The sequence below is a fragment of the Equus caballus genome, chromosome 10 (assembly GCF_041296265.1).
Source record: "Equus caballus isolate H_3958 breed thoroughbred chromosome 10, TB-T2T, whole genome shotgun sequence".
In the NCBI taxonomy this organism is placed as follows: Eukaryota; Metazoa; Chordata; class Mammalia; order Perissodactyla; family Equidae; genus Equus; species Equus caballus.
This window is the reverse complement of record NC_091693.1, coordinates 40,764,142-40,786,444: the sequence shown is the minus strand read 5'-3', so window position 1 is coordinate 40,786,444 and position 22,303 is coordinate 40,764,142. Positions and strand designations below refer to the sequence as shown.

At 39.0% G+C, this 22,303-nt stretch overlaps 2 long non-coding RNA genes across 2 annotated transcripts in view; one reads left to right on the top strand and one right to left on the bottom strand.

Moving 5' to 3' along the window:
• LOC138915782 (uncharacterized) overlaps positions 1 to 22,303 on the top strand; it is a 32,817-nt gene that overhangs the window by 3,117 nt on the left and 7,397 nt on the right. The window contains exons 2-3 of the long non-coding RNA XR_011422057.1: positions 17,852 to 17,969; positions 21,697 to 21,945. This is a non-coding gene — a long non-coding RNA (uncharacterized lncRNA). The remainder of the gene's footprint in view (positions 1 to 17,851; positions 17,970 to 21,696; positions 21,946 to 22,303) is intronic.
• LOC138915783 (uncharacterized) lies at positions 6,929 to 10,881 on the bottom strand. The gene is made up of 5 exons (XR_011422058.1): positions 10,804 to 10,881; positions 9,197 to 9,455; positions 8,994 to 9,041; positions 7,452 to 7,671; positions 6,929 to 7,189 (listed from the first exon to the last, which is right to left on the bottom strand). It is a non-coding gene; the product is annotated as an uncharacterized lncRNA (long non-coding RNA).

Sequence of the window (22,303 nt, the reverse complement as noted above, 5' to 3'; positions counted from 1 at the left end):
GATGCAAATCTGTAGAGACAGAAATAGATTAGTGGTTACCTACGGCTGGGATGAAGGAGAATGGGGAGTGATGGTTAATAGGCATGAGAATTCTTTTTGGAGTGATGAAAACTTAGATTATGGTAACTGTTGCACAACTCTGTATATATACTAAAAACCATTGAATTATACACGTAACTGGCTGAATTTTATGATATATAAATTATATTTCAATAAAACTGTTAAAAATTTTCAGATCATGAACTGAACTCCATAACTTTCCATTTGACTTTGCCAAAATTTGCCCGAATTAATGGAATCTTACAGCCCGGGAGTAAAGTTGGGTTCTTTAGAAACAAAAAGCAAACAATAACTGTATGTCTTCCCTCAGGAGAAATGCTAGAACCTCAGCCCTCTCTCCCCGCTTGCATTGGGTCTTCTCCTGCACCTCGTTCCTTGCTCATGGCAGGAAGATGTGGAATAAGACAGTGGCCCAGGAGGAGCTGTTTCTCCCAGTGCTCTGTCCCCATAAAGGACCCAGAGCTTCTCACATCTTTACTTCTGTGCCGAGAATAAGGGCTGTGGCCCGTCAACCACACCAAAGCTGGTGCCCCTTCTTGGCAATTTTCCCTTTTCTCTCTGCAGTCAGTTTTACCTGGCACTAGATCTGCACATTCGGTCCTTTTTCCTTTTCTCCCTTTGAGGCTTTGAACGTATTTCTGCCGAAGTCCTCACGAGGCTCAACAGCATTCTCCTAATTGTAAGTTGTAAGTCAATTGTGAAAATTTCAGAAAATATATAAAAGTATAAAGAAGAAAATACAACTACTACCTACTAATAACCTTTCTGAACATTCTGACATATTTCTTTCCAAGGTTTTATATATATATATAGGTTTTTCTTTACTCAATTGAGATCATATAGTAAATTGTTTTGTAGATTACAGGAATCATGTAACTAGTCTCTTGTTGGCAATAGCTGCAAAAAAGCCTGGAGTCCAGAGCACAAGGCCTTACAACATTCATATGGTGGACAAAACTCACTTCTAGCTTAATTTTATGTTTTTCTATTCAGATTTCTTTTACCCTCTTCATATTCTCTTATTTCCATATTTAATCTTGTTTTAGAAATATGTATTTATATAAACCACTCTGAAGTCCTTCCAAAATAATCTTTTCCATCACAGCCATTTCTAGGTGTACAGTTGAGTTGTGTTAAGTATATTCACATTGCAATCTTGCAAAACTGAGACACTATACCCGCTGAATAACTCCCACTTCCCCCTCCCTCTAGCCCCTGGGAATCACCATTCTGCTTTCTGTTTCCATGAATTTGAATACTTTAGATACCTCATATAAGTGGAATCGTGTAAAATTTGTCTTTTTGTGACTGGCTTATTTCACTGAGTGTGATGTCCTCAAGTTCACTCATGTTGTAGCATAATGCAGAATTTACTTCTTTTTTAAAGCTGAGTAATGTTCCATTGTATGTGTATATCGCATTTTGTTTGTCCATTCATCCATTGATGCGCATTTGGGTTGCTTGCACTTCTTAGCTATTGTGATAAAGTTGCTATGAATAGGGATGTGCAAACATCTCTTTGAGACTCTGCTTTGAATTCTTTTGGACAGATAGCCAAAAGTGGAATTGCTGGATCCCTTGGTAGCTCTAGTTTTAATTTTTGAGGAACCACCATACTGTTTTCCACCGCGGTTGCACCATTTTACAATCTCACCAGCAGCACACAAGGGTTTGATTTCCCCGCATCCTCGCCAGCGTTTGCTATTTTTTGGTTTTCTGATAGTAGCCATCCTAGCAGTTTGGAGGTGCTGTCTCACTGTGGTTTTGATTTGCATTTATCTAATGATTGGTGTTGTTGAGCACCTTTTCATATTTTTTGGCCATTTGTATATCATTTTTAGAGAAATGGCTATTCAAGTTAGCCCATTTTTTATCATATTTTTTTGTTGTTGTTGGGGTGCAGGAGTTCTTTATATATTCTGGATATTAACCTCTTATCAGGTATCTGATTTGCAAATAATTTCTCCCATTCCATAGGTTGCCTTTCACTCTGCTGATGTGTCCTTTGATGCACAGAAGTTTTTAAGGTTGATATAGTCCCATTTGTCTATTTTTGCTTTTGTTTTCTGTGCTTTTTGTGTCACAACCAAGAAATCATGGCCAAATCCAATGTTGTGAAGCTTTTCTGATATGTTTTCTTCTAGGAGTTTTATAGTTTGGGGTCTTACGTTTAGGTCTTTAATCCATTTTGCGTCAATTTTCATACATGGTGTAAGACGAGGGTTTCACTTCATTCTTTTACATGTGAATATACAGTTTTTCCCAGCTCCATTTGCAGATGAAACCATCCTTTTTCCATTGAATGGTCTTGGACTCCTTGTCGGAGATCGTTTATTTGACCATATACACAAGGGTTTATTTCTGGGCTGTCTATTCTATTCCACTGGTCTACACATCTGTCCTTATGCCAGTGCCACACTATTTCGATTACTGTAGCTCTGTAATATGTTTTGAAATCAGGAAGCGTGACACCTGCACCTTTGTTCTTTTTCAAGATTGTTTTGGCTATTTGGAGTGCCTTGAGAGTCCATGTAAATTTTAGGATGAATTTTTTTCTATTTCTGCAAAAAAACGCCATCGGGATTTTGATAGGGATTGCACTGAATCTGTAGTTTCAGTTTGAGTAGTAGTGATAGCTTAACAACATTGTCTTCCAATCTGTGAACACTAGATGTCTTTCCATTTATTTGTGTCTTCCTTAATTTCTTTCAGCAGTATTTTGTAGTTTTCAGTGTAGTAGTCTTTCACCTCCTTTGTTAGATCTGTTCCTAAATATTTTATTCTTTTGCATGCTATTGTAAGTGGAATTGTTTTCTTAATTCTCTCTCAGGTTACTCATTGTTAGTATATAGAAACACAACTGATTTTTGTGTGTTGATTTTGTATCCTGAAGCTTTGCTGAATTTGTTCATTAGTTCTAACAGTTTTTTGTGGAATCTTTAGGGTTTTCTACAGATAAGATCATGTCATCTGCAAACAGGATAATTTTATTTCTTCTTTTCTGATTTGGATGCAATAAACACTTTATAAATAAAATAAATTATTTTCCTGTTTTATTGAGATATAATTGACATATAACATTGTATTCATTTTGGTCTTACAACATAATGATATATCTCAAAATGATTCCTCCAATAAGTTTAGTTAACATCCATCACCTCACATAGTTACACATTTTTTTTTCTTGTGATGAGAACTTTTAAGATCTATTCTCTTAGCAACTTTTAAATATACAATACAGTATTGTTAATTATAGTCCCCATGCTGTATATTACATCTCAAGAACTTATCTTATAACTGGAAGTTTGTACTTTTGACCACTTTCACCCATTTCCCCCATCCCCGACCCCCTGCCTCTGGCAACCACCAATCTGTTCTCGGTATTGCTGGGTTCACTTGTTTTAGATCCCACATACAAGTGAGACCATAGAGTATTTGTCTTTCTTTGTTTGACTTATTTCACTTAGCATAATGGCCTCAATTTCCATCCATTTTGTTGCAAAGGGCAGGATTTCCTTATTTTTCATGGCTTAATAATATTCCATTGTATATATACACACTAGATTTTCTTTATCCATTCATCCAACAGTGGACACTCAAGTTGTTTCTATATTTTGGCTGTTGTGAATATTGCTGCAGTGAACACAGGGGTGCCAATATCTTTTCAAGTTAGTGTTTTTGTTCTCTTCAGATGAATACCCAGAAGTGTAATTGCTGGATCTTATGGCAGTTCTATTTCTAATTTTTTGAGGAGCTTCCATACTGTTTTCCATAGTGGCTGCACCAATTTATATTCCCATCAACATTCCCTTTTCTCCACATCCTCACCAACATTTGTTATTTCTTGTCTTTCTCACGATAGCCTTTCCAATAGTTGTGAGGTGATATCTCATTGTGGTTTTGATTTGCGTCTCCCTGATGATTAGTGATGTTGAGCATCTTTTCATGTACCTGTTGGCCATCTGTGTATCTTCTTTGGAAAAATGTCTATTCAGTTCCTCTGCCCAGAATGAATTTTATATACCATTTTTTACTCTCAAAAGTATTTCCGATATCATTAAAAATATTTTGTAAGATCATTCTTAATTGTTGCATATGAGTCCGTCATCTAGATGTGGCATAATTTACATGACCATTCTTTATTCTTCTATTGTTGGACATTTAGGTTGTTCTAAATTTGTATTATGATGAACGATATTGCAATGCATATTTTTGTGTATACTACTTTGGTCATATTTAAGATTTTTTTCCTTATGAGAGATCCCTAGAAATGGCACAACTGAGTTAGAGATTATAAATATTAAGGCTTTGACACATATTTCTAATTTGGCAAAGCATAATTTTTAAAAATATTAATTGAAGATACATTCGAGATACATTATATCTATCTTTTAAGAATTTACGTTACATCTTACATTTTCAGATGGCATAAAATATACCATATATATAGTTTTAAGTACACAAATATATAAATTATATTTTTTTATAATGTTGAACTCTTTTGTTGACTTTTTTCTGTTTTTGGTGAGGAAGATTGGCCCTTAGCTAACACCTGTTACCAATCTTCCTCTTCTTGCTTGAGGAAGACTGTCCTCAAGATTGTGACAAACCCAAACTTGTGACTTGTAGCTGCTTTCCTCCAATCTCTGCCTCCGATGACCTTCTCCTTTTTTGCCTGTCTAATATCCCTCTGCCTCAGTCTTTCTTTTTTTTTGAGGAAGATTAGCCCTGAGCTAACATCCGTCACCAATCCTCCTCCTTTTTCTGAGGAAGACTGGCCCTGAGCTAACATCTGTGCCCATCTTCCTCTACTTTCTATGTGGGATGCCTGCGACAGCATGGCTTGACAAGCGGTGCCATGTCCGAACCCAGGATCTGAACCAGCGAACCCCGGGCCGCCGAAGCTAAATGTGCGCACTTAACCGCTGCACCACCTGGCTGGCTCCTCTGCTCACTCTTATAAGGACACTTGTAAGATTAGGGCCCACCTGGCCAAAGCAGGATGATCGCCTCATCTTAAGATGCTTAACTTAATTAAATATCCAAAGACCTTTTCTCCAGATAAGGTAACATTCACAGACTTCAAGGATTGAGACGTGGGTATCTTTTGGGAGACCACCATTCAGCCCATTACACTTTACTTCCAGAATCCTGTTAAATTTTCTAGCAGTCTTGTCATGGGTCATCATTACCCTTGTTTACAAGTAAAGAAATTGAAGTTTAGAAAGAATAAGTCCTTGGCCAAAGCATCCTGGCCTATGCCACAGCTGAGATTGGCCCTGAGGCTCACTGACACTCAGAACCAGTGTTGACGGGGGCTGCCCAGGGCCCAGTCAGTTACACGGCACTGTCCTTGCGAATGCAGAAGTCAGCCTCAGACAACAGTGTTCACAGGTGACCTCATACACGCCACTGGTCTGACCTAAAAGAAGAAGTTCTCTTTGATAAAGGAGCATTCAATCTAATATAAGAAAAAACACACATAGCCCAGCGATAAAATGTATTCTTCTCACCATCAATTCCAAATAGGTGTCAGCCTAACCTAAAGTTAGATATTCACACAATGTTCCAAAAGTGCCTTCTTTCATTTTCTTATTCCCTAAAAAAAAAGACACACTTCTTTAGCTCAGTCCAATTTATTCTCTTAACATTTGTTGAGTACCTACTATAATTTATGGTATAACCTCCCTTGAAGTCTTTCTTCCCCTATTTTGGACATTTTTATTTACAGTATGGATACATTTGAACTCACACACACACACACACAAACCACAAAAAAAAGGTATAACGATTTCTGGCATTCTCTACATCCTGAATTATTGTTTAACCTAATTTATTGAATGTTAACTTTTTGTTTTACTTTTTTCCTTCGCTTAAATTTAGGATGTTTTAAATAGCGTTAAGGATTTACATAACTGCAACTGGCTACTTCTAAAAAAATTTTTTTTAAATAAAACTTTTTTACAATTCAGATGTAGGAGTGGTTTGAAACAGGGCCAGGGGTGCACATTTAGTCAGACCCATCAAAGCAGCTGTGAAATAAAGAGAACATCTCGCTGCTTTTCAAAGACAGCTCATCCTCTGACAAAGGTTTTCAACAGATATATGTTACAGTGTCTCAAGAGCGATACGTTTCAGAGAGTCAAAAGAGAGACTGATATTTTAGAATTACAGCACCTTTTAGATAAGGGATAGATTTTTTTATAATTTTGTATGTTTAAGGAAATAATAAATTTAATAAGCTCACACACAAACAACTTCTGTTATCACTGATTGGGGAAATTTAGTGGAAATGTAAAAATTGAAATGACATTAATTTGGCCACATTGGAGAGGATCCGCAGAAGAAACTCGTGTTTAGATGCTTTAAAATGTAAATAGTGCCCATCAGGGGACACAGCCTCGCTTCTCATAATGGGTTTTCAGATAAACAAGCAGCGGAAATTTGCACTAATTCTATAGGGGCATAATTAAAGATAATTAGGAAAAAACCTCACATATTTTATAAAATAACATCAAGAAAACAGACAGAGATGGATTTTGCATTTTCTGAAGTCCCCAGTGATGCAAGCTTCCTTCCTTGTGTACACCTGCTAATTTACTTTAAAAAAGAAAAAAAACACTTACAAAGGATTGTCTCCGGGGAAGAGAAGGTATGCATTTAATGACTCAGTCCTTGGCAACCGTCAATAAGTATGCTAGTTAAAGGCAACTAAAGAGTGTAATATACATACTGTAAATCCAGGAAAATACTAGTGTGGATAGAGATGGAGAGAGAGAGAGAGAATAGACAGCTTATGGTGAAATAAAAAGTAGGCAGAATAATCATCACTCTGGCTTTTGCTACAGTAACAAGTAATGACCAAATCTCAGTGCAACTGCAGACATTTATTTCTTGCTCTCATTACATGAGGGCTTGTGTTGAGTTTGTCTGGGCTCTATGTGTCTTATTCTGGGACTCAGGTTGAAGCAGCAGCCACCTGCAACAGTCATAGTGGAGGGCAGAAGTTGAGGGATGGAGCCAAACCACACAAGGGCATTGTAATTTTCTGCTGGGACATGGCACGTTGATCATCTGCTCACAATTCATTGGCAAAGCAAGTTCAAAGTCAGTAGGTCCACAAAGGATGCTGCATTACAAAGAAACATGGCAGGGATGGAGAGAAATGAAAAATTGTGGACAAATAAAATAGTCTATCACACTTAAAATGTAGAAAACAACAAAATGATATGGCCAAATATATATATTTTTAAGAAAATATTACGATTATTAAACACTTATGCAGTTCAAACAGAAACCTCCTCCAGTCAGTGGTGGACCCAAGTTTTATGAGGTCCTAAACATATGCAATTTTAGCGATCCTCTTTAAGAAAATATGATCAGGGGCCCACCTGGTGGTGCAGCTCTTGAGAGCGCACGTTCCGCTTTGGCGGCCCAGGGTTCACCACTTCGGATCCCGGGTGCGGACATGGCACTGCTTGACAAGCCATGCTGAGGCAGGCGTCGCACACATAGAGTGAAGGAGGATGGGCATGGATGTTAGCTCAGGGCCAGTCTTCCCCAGCAAAGGTAGGAGGATTGGTGGCAGATGTTTGCTCAGGGCTAATCTTCCTAAAAAAACAAAAATGAAAGAAAGAAAATATGATGAAATAATACTACTACAAAATTAGAGGCCTTGAAGGTTAAGTTTATCTTCAAGGTAAATTTGATTTTGCCTGCAGATTATATAATGTAAAAAAATCCAATTCCATTCATCAATAAAATTGTAGCAAAATTTATATCCTACACTTCAAGACTTGTATTAACACAGTTCTTTAAAAATAAAATATCATAATTTTAATATGCATATTAAAATTATGAAAATATTGTTAATTATTAAAATTATTAAATTAAATTTTTAAAAAAGTATTAAAATATTAATATTTACTTATTTGGATTTAAGAGCACAATAAGATAATCTTCTGTCCTCCTGAGGCCACAAGTCACAGACAAAAAGGGAGGCGGGAATTCCCTGGAGAACCTCATCTGAAGAAACCCATCTATTCACAGTTTTATTTATTCAAAGAATACAAATTGGCTATACAATTGTTAAATATATTATGACGTGTTTCATGGTGCTAGTGTAATGAATATGTTTAATTTTGGAAAACAGTTCTGGCCCCCTCCCCCCCCAGAAGGTAGCTGATGTGTAGGTGTAAGATGTTTATTAAGAATGAATTAACATATTTTTTTCAGTTAACACAAAAAGGAATCCATTTCTTATAAATTTTCCACGCTCCTAGATATTGTTAAGAATAATGGGGGAAATTATAAACGGTATGGTTTTCCAGCCAGGTGAGCTGAAACTAAACAATAAGAAGGGTATAGGGTTAGAATATGTTGGGGTGCGCGTGGTGGTAGGCCCAGATTCAGTCAGCAGGTTAAGACATAGGGATAAGTTGGAGAGGGCAGGCCAGAAAGAACAAGCACCTCCAGCCGTTATCACTCTGCTCTTCACTTGGTGTGGTAGGCAGGATAATGGCCCCCAAAGGAATCCATGTCCTAAGCCTCAGAACCTGGCACTTTACAGATATGATTAAGGTTGCAAACCTTGAGATGGGGAAATTATCCTGGAGTGTCCAGGTGGGCCCCAACTCATCACATGAATCCTTAAAGGCAAAGACATTTGCTGGCTGTGGTCAGCTGTGGTGACAGAAGAAGGGTGGGTGAAACTTGTGGGAGAGATTCCGCCTGCTCTGCCGCCCTCCGAAAGCCCTGCTGACACACTGATTTTAGTCCAATGAGATTCTTACTGGGCTTTTGACCTACAAAACTGTAAGATAATAAATTCGTGTTGCTTTAAGCCACTAAGTTTGTGTCAGTTTGTTACTGCAGCAATAAAAAACTGATATTCCTGAGGGCCGACCTGGTGTCTGCAGAGGTTAAGTTCTCACCCGTCGCTTTGGTGTCTCAGGGTTCGCGGGTTCGGATCCCGGGTGGACCTACGCACAGTTTGTCCAGCCATGCCAAGGTGGCATCCCACATACAAAATAGAGGAAGATGGGCACAGATGTTAGCTCAGGGCCAATCTTTCTCACCAAGAAAGAAAAAACAAAACAAAAACTAATACTCTAGGTGAAGCAGGGATGTGAGTCACCTGATGACATAGGCAGATGGTGTCCTTAACTCCCTGGTGTGAATGCTCCAGGAAGATCAAATTCCCCAAACCTCAGCACCAAGTCCTCGTCTTTGACCTTCACCCAAGTTTCTGGGGCTCTCCCGGGTAAAAACACTGCCGCTCTTCACAGCCCACCAGGCATTTTTTCCAACCCAGCAGCCTTTCCTAGTTCAGCTCCTTCAGTTCCCTCAGTTTGTGTTTGTGAAGGGACGTCACAGATCCTCCTGGCTTAATTATCCTGCAGGAGAGAAAGTGGGAAAATACACTTTGGCGTCCCCTCGGGGCGTGTTCTCGCGTGATCAGACTATTTGCAGTGGATCGGGGAAAGGATGTGGGAAGTACCTCCATGTATACTGGTACAGTGTTTGATGACTTGGTTTGTTCACTTTGCTGAACATACAATGTGAAGTTCTTATGTGGGCCTTGAATCATGGAGCTATTTCAACTGGTGAACTGCGTTCTGATTAAATCCACTTAAACCTTGTTGCAACGCATGTCTATACTTTTGTTCTCATCTGGACGTGCTGCTGTGCAAAACAAGCATCTGTCTAGCTCCAAAGGGGCCAGTCAGGAAGAAATCGTAAGAGGAACTTTTAATTAAAAACAAAGGCAAAAGCGAGTCATTGGGGAAAGTTAGAAAAAGATGTAGAATGTGTGCAAAGGCCAGGGATGGATTAACTCTAAAACATTGTTTAAAATAGTTTGAATGGAAATGATCATTGGCTGGCAGTGAGAAAGTCACACATAAGCTATTATGAGTGGAAAATGGATTCAAACAGCAGTGAAGGCGTGATAAATAAATGGACTAAATCTACGGAGGACAAATTGCAGTCCTTCCGGAGGAAGATGCCGTGAAAGGATAAAACCCTTGGCCAAATAATGGGCCAGAATAATGAGCTTTGTATTAATTGACATTATAAAGTTATTATAAAATATTTTAATATACTTTAATACATATTCTTTTTCAACATCAAAGAATTTAATAACGTGAGAAGAAAGTTTAGTATCCTCACAGAGCTTAATTTCTGGGGTTCAGCTGTGCATCACTGAACAAACAGAATGTAATATTAATGGAGCATTACTTTGCCCAGAATATTGACTATTTATAAATACAGTCATTAAAAAGAAGCACCAGGGGCCGGCTCCGTGGCCGAGTGGTTAAGTTCGCACGCTCCGCTGCGGTGGCCCAGGGTTCGGATCCTGGGAGCAGACATGGCGCCGCTCGTCAGGCCATGTTGAGGCGGCGTCCCACATCCCACAACTAGAAGGACATGCAACTAAGATATACAACTGTGTACAGGGGGGTTTTGGGGAGATAAAGCAGAAAAAAAAAAGGAAGATTGGCAACACTTGTTAGCCCAGGTGCCAATCTTTAAAAAAAAAAAAGAAGCACCAGTTTACAGATATGATTTAAATACTAGAAATTGATGAAAGGGAAGATTATTTGTGTTCCTAAACTAGCAATCTTTATTCACGCCAACTTTCTTTCCACCACAATCTGAATAGAAGCAACAAGAACGTGTTACGAGTCTCCCCTTGAGAGACAGCTGAGTGTAACGAAGGCGCGGGCCTGGGAGCCAGCACACCTGGGTTCCAGCCCCGGTTCCTTTGCTTCTGGCACTGACAACGCTGGCAGCCCTCCTGGAGCCTGTTCTCCGCCTGAAAAACAGAGATAGTGTTACCTATTTTTGTCTGATTCACCAAATGAGGTAACATGATATATTGCAATATGATCGTGCTTTGTAGATTTTAAAGGGTTCTCTACATTTGGGTCCTTACATTAGGCCTAAAAATATATGCAATATGTAAATTGTTGAAGCATCAATTCAGCACAAGTATCTGTTGTTATAACCCTTGGTAGAATTTGATCAAAACTTAGTCTAATGCTAGTCTTGTGATCTGGCTCTCGTCATCCTCTTCGTGTGTTTACAGTGACGTTCGTCGCACAGGAGTACTTGGGAGGTAAATGTTGCCTTCTGCACACTCTTGCCCAGAGCTAGCCTTCTACCTTTCTCTCCGCGTTCTCTTATGTTTGTTGTTGACTGCCAGATCATGTCTTCATTAAGGTGCCAGAGCAAATGCTAAATTCACTGATTTCTTGACCAGCAAATACTACTCTCTTATTATGTGCAGAGCGCTATACAAGATACTATTCAGGAAACTCAGCAAACTGAGCAGTTTGATTTTTTTTCCTCTTCTAAACTGACTAGCTCTTTGTCTGAATTAATCAAATCAACCAGTAGGTTTTTGGCTTCTGTAGACACAGCTTAAATGTCACTTTCTATCTTCAAGCTGCTATTTTGAGAATTGGTGATGTGTAGGTGGAAAACACTTTACTATTTAGAAATAGAGTACTATACAGTAAAGCTTATTAGGCAGTTATTTTCACTTTGTAGTTTTTATTTCATTTAACATTTTATTATGGAAAATTTTAAACATGTACTCAGGCATATGAGACAGTATAAAGAGTCCCCATACATCTAACTCAGCTTCCGTGTGCCCCCCCAACTCTCCCTTATTCCATATTATTTTGGAGCAAACATCAGAGATCACATAATTTTATCCTTAAATATTTCAATATGTATCTCTAAAAGATAAAGATGTTGAAAAAATAACCACAATGGCATTAGCACACCCAAAATAAAATTAACAGTAATTCCTTAATATCATCAAATATTCAGTGTGTGTTCACATTTTCAACTGTTTTATAATATTATAATTTTTTGCAGCTTGTTTCAATCAGTATTCAAATAAGTTCCACACATCACAATTGGTTGAAATGTCTCTAAATTCTATTTTAATCTTCAGCTCTCTCTTTTTTCCCCTTGAAATTTATCTGCGGAAGAAACTGGGTCATTTGTCCTGTGGTCTTTTCTACAGCCCGGGTTTCGCTGAGTGTATCCTGTGGTAGAGTTTAACATGTTTTTCAGTCCTACGTGCTTCCTGAATATTAGTAGTTGGATATAGACTGTGCTGTCCAATGTGATATCCACATGTAGCTTTTTTAGAATGCTTTTTATTTTAGAATAGTTTGATTTGCAGAAAAGTGTGAAGATAGCACAGAGGGTTCACCCCCAGTTTCCCGTATTATTAGCATCTGAAATTGGCATGGTGCATCTGTTACAATTAATAAACAAACATTGATGCACTATTATTAAGTAATGTCCGTACTTTATTTAGATGTCCTTAGTTCTTACCTAGTGTCCTTCTCCTGTTCCAGGATCCCATCCAGGATCCCATGGCGCATTTAGTTGTCAGGTCTCCTTAGGCTTCTCTTGGCTGTGACAGTGTCTCAGACCTTCCTTGTTTTTAATGACCTTTACAGTTTTGAGGAGCACTGGTGAGTTATTTTGTAGAATGTGTCCCGATTGGGACGTGTCTGACATCTTTCTCATGACTGAACTCGGGTTAAGGGCTTTGGGGAGGAAGATCACAGAGGTAAAGTGCCGTTTTCCTCCCATCACATCAAAAGTACAGAGTACACACATGATTTCTCACTGTGGATGTTAACCCTGATCCCCCTGGCTGAGGCGGTGTTCGTCAGGCTTCTCCAGTACGAAGTTACTGTTTCCTTCCTTTCCATACAGTCCCCTTTGGAAGGAAAGCTCTGTCTGAAACTCTGTACAGAGTGGAGAATTATGCTCCATCTCCTTCAGGTGGAGTATTTACAGAAATTATTTTGAATTCTGCATGGGAGATCTGTCTCTTCACCTCTATTTATTTATTTATTTATTCATTCATTCATTCATTCAATCAATCATTTACTTCTATCAGTATGATTCATGGATATTTATTTTACACTTTGGATATAATCCTATACAGCACTATTTTATTTTGTTGCTCAAATTGTCCCAGCTTTGGCCATTAGGAGCCCTTTCAGTTGGCTACTGTGTCCCTTTGTCACACACTTATCGTTGTGAGTGTATGTGCGTGTTTTTAAGCATTTCCTTACTTTCTGGCATATAAGCTACCCCAGCTCATCATGTGTATTCCCTGCCCCCATCCTAGAATCGGCCATTTCTCCAGGGATCTCTGGGTTTCTTATACTGGAGAATGATATTAGAAACCAAGATCTGGGCACCAAATTTAATAAAATATTTTTAAATCATTCTTTTCCTGCCTTTTTGTCTATTTCAGAATTATTTTTGTTATAACTTGCTATTATAAAATTTTGATTTTTTTATAGTTCCAATTTTCAAAAGTCATTTTTAGTCTAAGAATATAGGCTCATCTGCCTCTATTGAACATTAAGCCTTTTCTTTAAAGCAAGTAATTTACACACATATTTTGTTTCTATGTATCTTACTATTAAATCTTGAGTCTGAAAATTTGAATTTTTCTACATAGTGCCAATTCAGTCAGTTCAAGTGGCTATTTGGTTAAGTGATGCTACGTGTCTGTGACCTTTGACTGCTTTTTTTTAATTTTTAGTGAATTGACCAAATATTTTGACATCTTGTAATTACAAAATACCCAGAGAAAGTGGATAAAATGGCAAATATCATAAGAAAAGATTACATTTATTTCTCTGGAAATCATACAGTAAAAATGTATTAAGGCGAATCTTTCTAAGACGGATTTTCTGAATAGCCAGGTAAACCAGAAGCTAAAATTTTTATTGTAAAATTTATGAAGTGTTTAAGAAAATAAAAAATGGAAATTTTTAACTCCAATACTGGAATAAAACATTTTCAAGAATTGTCATTTCTATAGAAAATATATTACTTGAATTTTTTTCATTTATTGGTTAAAGTTCTCTTCATAGAATTTATTTTTTAAAGATCGATTTATGAAAGTCATCCATTGGGATTCCAAAGCCCGGCAAATGTAGCAAAACAACTTACCAGCTATTTGACATTGGGAAAGTCAATCTTTCTGTGTTGCTTTCTCCTCTGTAAAATCAATTGTTAAGATAAATTGGTTCATATATGTAACATACGTATCTACATGGATGTGTAACACGTATGTGTATCTACATGTATGAGTAATGTATATACACACACACAAAATATCTAGAGCCCAGCCCTTCCAAATGTTCAATAACAGTTGTCCCTTTCTTATCTTTAATATTTTAAGTATTTTTTAATCTATAAGTATTTTATTTTATTTCTATATACTTTAATATTACTTTTCTTTAGCAATAGTCAATAACTTAAACACTTTGCTAATTCAGACTGTCTTCACCATTCGGTCCAAATTAGTGAAATTTTGCTATAGTTAATATGTTTTCTCCAAATCAATGCTGTAATGGGAATATTTTTATATATTAATGAGTTTTTCTCCTTTGCGTTTCTTAGCATGTGACCTTTGCTCATTCTGCCCAAGGCATTAGGATTGTATTATAGCTGGAACACAAAAATAAAGAGAGTTTTGATATTCAGCTTTTAATATCTAAAGCAGAAGTTTTGAGTTTGCAGCAAGAAAATAATCCTGAAATCCAGGCTTTGTCAAAAGACTCCACAATTTTCTAAATTTTTTTTAGCTCCATGTGGACTTTGTCCATGGAAGTTATCAAATGCCCGGATAGACAGAATTCAGGATGAGATCCGAAGGAAGACCTCGTACCTTGGGAAGATCACAGAGAAGGAGAAGGAGGGGTCAGGCTCTCTCTCTTGGCTCAGGGGAGATTTGCAGCAAAGAGAAACAGAGAGAGGATGGTAGACCCACTCCTGACCATCCCCTTGCAGGCAGGAGCCCTGCCCGAAGGCGTGCTCCTTTTACTATGTAGGAGGACCCTGAAAGCAGAGGGCCTTTGCTTTGCTTCCTCTGTGGCACCAGGGCGGAGACACGGGCCGAGTGGCTCAGCAATGGCACTAGGTGGAGCGAAGTTACCTAGACCAAAGAGTCTGGTCTCCTTGCTCTCCTGGCTGGTGTGCAGTGAGCAGGGGCTCCAGAAGTGTCTGTGTGTCCCGGTGGGGGAAGCAAAGATCCAAGAAGGCCCAGTGGCCTGACAAGATCCAGGAATGAGGGAAAGAAGCAAATGATCCAGTGGTGGGTGCTCACACAGTGACCCACAGGGCAAATGGGACTGTGAGCTACTGGCAGTCACAAGTCCAGGAACCAGACCAGGCACTCAACTGTAGAGACCGGAAAGGGTCCACTGAGGTCACCGTCCAAATCCAAAGCCCGTCCATACCACCGCTCTCCCCATCACCAACTCCCTCACATGACATCATGACAGTGTCTTGGAGTTGAGGAAGGGGAAGAAGAGAAAATCTTAAATAATTAGCATTTTCCCAAAAGAAATTGACATGTTCAAAAGAGACTGATTAAACCACCAAAAACTCAGTTATAGTAAATCCATAAATTTAAAATACACTCTCTACCCAGTAGGTGAGAAAGAGTAAGTCATTTATGAGAGACAAAGATACTAAATTTGCAACCTTATCACAAAGAGAGGACTTGAAAATGACGGACGCCTTTCCCTCCCCGGCTGCCAGGAGGATCAGATGGGACAGTTGATGGGAGCAACTCTGAAAAGTGAAGCGCTCACTGCAGTAAGGACGGTGGCAGCTGGGCGCCTGCCCTGAGCGTGGTGGGATCGGGAGCAGACAAGCAGCACGCACACCTCAGCTCAGGGCCTGGAGGCGAGAACACAGACAAGAAGCCAAAGTCAAGCCAATTACAAGGTGCCAGGTAGAAGAAGCTGGGAGTCCAGAGGCGCAGATTCGGCAGAGAAGCTGTGGAGAGGGAGCCAAGCGGCAGCAGAGGACCAGATGCGAGCACAAGCTCCCTAGGTGGGGAGGCAACTTGGAGGTCTGTTCCCCAGGAAGGACACAGGACCTGGTGCTATCTGATGTTGTCCTTAGTTAAATGTATGACGTAGAATACTGAAGATCTAAAAGCAGGTTCACTGAAGGTGTGCAATAGAGTGGGGCTCACAGAGGGAACCGTGAGTTAAAATTAAGAATCATCTTGTCAGGATAGAGAAATACGAGAAGGTTAAATCGTAAAACTAAAAGAGATTAGGATAATTAATTTGTGGGAAAATTTCCTCAAAGTTTCAAATTGTGGAAATAAAGTCTTTGCAAGAATGTGGGGTAAAAAAGGTTCAGGGATTCTGATGGACTATATGTTAATTACTTCATATTTATGGTACCTAACAGGTGCCAGGTTCTTTGATAGGTAAGAAAGAGGACCTTGCTAATGATCCAGTAGGAACATAGACAAGTCAATAGACCTTTAAAACAAATGCACAATATTGGGGAGATATGGGGAGCACAGAGGAGGAACAGAGGGAGAATGATGTTTTCTAGCCTGAACAAGGCTTTGTGCTATCTAGTTGACAAATGTCTCAGAGCACATTTACCTAGGGCCTACCATGTGGCAGGTTGACCTAGAGGACATGGAAGTGAATGGGCGTGCCGGAAGAGGCTTCCTGAAAACAGCAGTATCTAACTGAGACCTGAAGGGGTGGGCAGTAGCTAGGTAAACCAGTGGTGAAGGTGCTCCAGGTGGAACAGCATGGATAGGGGCCTGAAACGGAAGAGAACTGCACACTGAAGGGTCTGGGCAAGGCTCACTGTGCCCTGAGGACAGGTGGGAGGAGAGGTGGTGGATAAGGCAGGAGAAGTGAGCAGAGGCCAGGGAGCAGCGGGGGAGGATGGATGCAAGAGCTATTTGGAAGAACAAGGGATGGGGCTTGGGGACTGAGTGGACTTCAGGGCTGAGGAAGAGTTCAGAACCAGCCCAGGTTTCTGGCTTGAGCAGCTGGTGGGGCCATTTACCTGAGAAGCTACCTGGGAGACCCAGCGAGCGTGTGTGGGTGAAAGCACACGGAGTTCAGCGGGGGCGTGCTGAATCTGAAATTCCCGAGAGAGAGCCAAGCGGAGCCCAGGGAAGCAGTTGGCTGTTTGGGCCTGGAGTTCTAAAACAAGGTCCCAGATGAAGATGCAGATCAGCATGATTTGAGATTCCCGACTATTGAAAAATAGTGTTCAAGTCTTCTCTTTTCTTCAATAGAGCTGTGTAAAATGGCTTTTATTTTTCAAATTCCATATCATAAAAACAAAGTTTTGAAATATATTTAAAGTACGAATCAAGAATATTATTCCTAATATTAAATAAGTACTTGGTAATTAAGAAAGAAATCAGTTTACTGATTTAAAATGTTGGGGTCTTTTTGTATGACATGTTTTCTGACAAAATTATAAAATGCATGTTTACTTTAACTTTATATATTGTTCTTTTTGCTCATAATTCAAATGATTTAATTTCTCTAATTTGTTATTATTGTTATTAGAGCCTGAGTATAGTTTTTTTAAAGCCATAAATCAAATTTTAACCATTTCTTGCAGAATTCAATTCGTGAGGTCATTTCTTTTTCCAATTTTTAAATTTTTAATTTTTTTTCTTGAGATATAATTGACATATAAAACATTGTGTAAGTTTAAGGTCTATGTGAGGTCATTTCTTTACCATGTACCTTCATCCAAGCATACAAGAACACTAAAATTTTGACCATCTTTCATTGTCAATAAATTTGGAAAATACTACCATGGAACAACCTTGATTGGTGTAGCTGGGGCTTAATTTACAGCTGTGTAGTAACTTGTGGCTTAAGCTCAGCAAACTGCCATACTCTTAGAAATGTCTTTGATTTTGAAATGTTCATCACTGTCCTTCTCTCAACAGAACCACATGGGCTGGAGAGCCGGCTCCAGGCCTCGAGCCCTGACTGACCACAGGGCCCAGTGCAATCACTGCCTGCCCAAGGCTGGCGCTGCTTGGCTGTGAGGCTGGTGTCTGCAAGGTCAGGCTCTTGTTAAAACACCGCACAACATGCTCTGTGTTCGCTGTGGACTTTTTATTCGATGCAAATGGAATCATTGGAGCTAGACAGAGAGCTGCCTTTCATAAAAAGACAATTGTCTTGCCATGTATGAGTTTCTGTTTTATCATAATGTTACAAAACTTCCAAGGGAATTGTGATATAAACTAAGCATTTGAAATCTGTTTACCAGATCCAATGCCTCAAAGTTCCTGTCTGCCATACATATTCATAGGTTGGCAAAGTCCCAGAGGGCGAGCACTCTGTATCAAGGCCAGTGTGTTTGTCACTTGTGAAAAGTGAGTTTGGAAAACTATTTGTATGGAAATGGTATGAAATAGGTATGAAAATACTATTTGGAGGTTTTACTTTAATTCCAGATGCCAGACAAACTTTGACATTATTAAACGTTGTATTAATGGCAAAACTTAACTTCTAGATCCATCAGCCACATTCATACAACACTCCAAAAACCAGTAGAAAGTCCAAAAAGAAAGAGAAGAATTGGAATTTAGTGACATATTAGAAATGAGACTTACTTATCAGAAAAGAGATTTTTTCTTTTTACTTTCTAACATTAGTTGAGGACTATTGATTTTTTTCTGCTTCAAATTATTTATTAAAAGTAGAGTGTTGGAGCCGGGCCAGTGGTATGGTGGTTAAGTTCACATGCTCTGCTTCAGTGGCCCAGGGTCATGGATTCAAATCCCGGGCACAGAGCTACACACCGCTCATCAAGCCATGCTGTGGAAGGTCCCACATACAAAATAGAGGAAGATTGCTACAGATGTTAGCTCAGGGACAATCTTCCTCACCAAAAAAAGAGAGAGAAACAGAGTATTAAAAGGAGGTGTAGAAGTCTATCAGAATACATTTGTGGAAACCATGATTAAACAAGTTTTGCAAAGCTGTAGTCATATGGCTATACATTCAAAATCACACAGCATTTAACGGGCTTTTCCCGGGAGTGTACTGGATGCTGAGAAAAAAATACATAAAGGAAATAGATGACATGGCCCACATGTGTCAACATTGTTTTTACAGTTAAAACAACTGTTTGATTTAAATCTGACTTCCTTAGTGCATTTAATCAGATATATTTGTGTGTGGAGTAGACAGTTAATGTGAACTGGCACTTTGAAGTCACCCATTTGATTCAACATAAACTGCCAGACTGTTTAAATAATGTTCTCAAATGAAATATTTTAGCCTAAGTTACCCAGTGTGGTATCTTGTTGCTCAAATATCTCATTAACACATATTCGCTCAGGGCCTACCATGTGCTAGGTTGCCCTAGAGGGCACAGAGGAATTCGAATCACTGGCCCCATCTTGGCCAGTCGTACACTCCCGCCAGGTAATAACACCATAAACATAAACAACAGTCACGTGTCATTCAGGCAGGGTATGACAAGGCCAAAGACATACTGAAGAGGCAGTGGATGTCATGGAAGTTCAGAGGAAGGAAACATGTCTGTGGGTTTCAGGGTCTAGAAAGAATCCTGAGAGAAAAATTCAGGCTTTAGACTTAAGATTCTCATTATTTAATGGAAAATAATTCTATAGTGACCAAAAAGTTGTCTCTTTTATGAGCACTCAAACTTGTTTGTGCCATGTAACTCTATTATGAGATTGGGTATGTCATGCTGTTTAATTTTTAATGGTTTTAGTCCCTAAATTCTTTTAGTTACCAATTAAAAACCAACAAAACCCAAAAAATTGGTTGCATGACTGTGTGTCTCCAGATAATGTATTTATATAAATTCGTAGTTATAAAAACTGGTGGTACTAAGAAAACAAAAGACCCTGTAATTGAATAAAAAAGTTTATAACTCAATGATAATGTTACAACTTAAATCTGAAAGAAAAAATGTGACTGGATTATCTTACAATAGTACATTAATTTATTATCCTTCAGGTTTTCTTCAAATTCATAAGATCTTGTTTCTCACTTAGGAATTATTATGAACCCAAATTACTATTCTTCATACAAACAAAATAACCACACTTTTTAATTTTCAAAAGAAATTTTCTTTTTCTAACTCAAGAAAACCCAAATAGATCAGATTTTTCCCCCTTCTAGCCAAATATTAATTTCTGGCCATAGGTTCTGTCATAAAGGCTGAATTTGGGGGACATTTAGACCTAGGATAAAAGAAGAAGCTATATAAAGGAAATGATAGTGTAATTTTAAGAAGAATATTTATAGCTGTGGGTACTAATTTATTCTTTTAAACTGGCTCTGTACTTTGAATTGGTCTAAAATAGACCAGCCCTACTAAATTTACACTGGCTGGTTGTTCAGCTCTTCCATATGTGCAGAGAGGTGGTACAGCACGGTGTTTAAACACCCAGACCCTGGAAACTTTCACTTGTCTGGGTTCAAATCCCAAACCTTCTGTATTCTTGCTACGTTACCCTGGGTGGCTGCTTAAACTCTCTACAGTTTTCTCAGCTGTAAAAGGAATAATAACAATTCCAGTCTCAAAAATAAATTGGTACATGGAAAGCAATTAAATTTGTGCCTAGCAAAGAACAGGCACTAAGTGTTAGCATTATTCTGTTTTTATGTAGTGATAACTGCAGATGTGCTGTTTCTTGACATTTCTGCCTAAAACGTCTTTTCTTTCCTCTCCTCCTTCCTCCTTCACGCCCATCTTCTAGCCTATCTTTCATTTTCCTGGCCAATTTCCATTGCTTAACACAGTGCCTTCACAAAGGTGCTCCAAAACTGTTGAATGAGTGAACCAAACTCCTTTTTATTTTTTAAGTTCCCTCAGAACCATCCCTGGTCCTCTGAGCCTCTCCTATGGGAGAGAGTGCTTCCTTGCTCCCATAAGCCCTGATGAATACCCAATCACTATGACTCTTTCTCTTTTTTCTTCAGGTTTCTTCAAATTCACAAGATCATGTTTCTTACTTAGGAATTACTATGAACTAAAATCTGTGAACTTCCTGAGAGCAGTGGCTCTCACCGTCATCCCCTATTTCTTGGCATGTTGTAGGCTTGGCGAATGATTGATTGACTGAATTAGTGGATGAATGAATGAACTCATCCCAACTCCTCAGCAAGGGCTGGATATTCTCCCACCGCTAGTCAACCTCCAGGAAATATAAGCAAGGCCCATGGCTCTTCTGTCGAGTGGCCTGACCCTGGGAAAGGGTCTGACCCAGGCAGAAACCAATAGCAGAGAGCTCTGCCTTCTGTCATCTAACCGTAGAAGGAAAGCGGTAGCTGGAATTTATTGTACTCTAAGACCTTCACTTTACAAATGAAGAAATGGAACCCTAAAAAGATTCAATTCATCAGGATCTCCTAGCATCTTAGAGAAACTGGAAATGCAATCTAGGTCTCCTGGCTTGTAGTCTATACTTATTCAAGTACAAAGAAATTTTCCATATAAGGTTTGCATGTTCCTTTGAAAGCTTAGGAGTGGATGGAGAAGAGAAATAGGATAAATAAGAAATGACCTTGTTTTTCTTATTCGTTATTCTTAATGAAAGCCTTTCTGGTTACAATATCCTCCCATATGAATGTTTCAACTATTAATGATCAAAGCCATATATAGCAAATGCAAATAAATGTTATAGTTGTTATGGTATGCTACATTTTAGAATCTAAGAACCTGTACTGCCTTTGCTTCTCAGAATCGTTTTCTCTTTTTGGTACCCACACCTTGACTTTCCTTTGGGAATCTATGTCTTCCCAGCTGCCTGCCTTCTTCATGATACTTTCGGTGAAGATACCCAGACCGCCCTAGTCAAGGTGTGACCTGTGAACTCTCTGCCTGGGAATCTGAATCCTGAGCAGAGTGATGCTGAGACAGAAAACAGTGGGTGCAGATCCATTCCAACGAGCTTTCTGAGGACGCTGTCCCCCGATTCCTCCTACCGAGATCCCCGGAACTGCTCTGGGATCCTCCTTCCCAGGGCTCCTCAGCAGCTTTCCCTTCGATTCTGTGAGCTAACCCGTGTCCTTCCAACAAACTTTTTTTATATTTAACTGGGCAGAGTTTGTTTTCACTGCTTGCAGTCAAACCCTAGAGGTGGTTGGACTTCAACCATGGTGGTGGGTGCAAACCAAACTAGCAGAAAAAGAAGTAACTGTGGAAAAGGTTGTGCATGTGTGACCTACTAAGTGTATAACTGCACAAGAGAAAATAGACTTTGAGCTCCAATGTGTACAAAGGGAAAACAGGCCAACCACGATTTTACCGTGGGAATCTGTATCTTAAGATGGTCTGGAATTTTAATTATCAACTGAAAGCTTCCCTTGCATATTTAAAGTTGTCGTAACTCTTTTCTAAAAACATATTA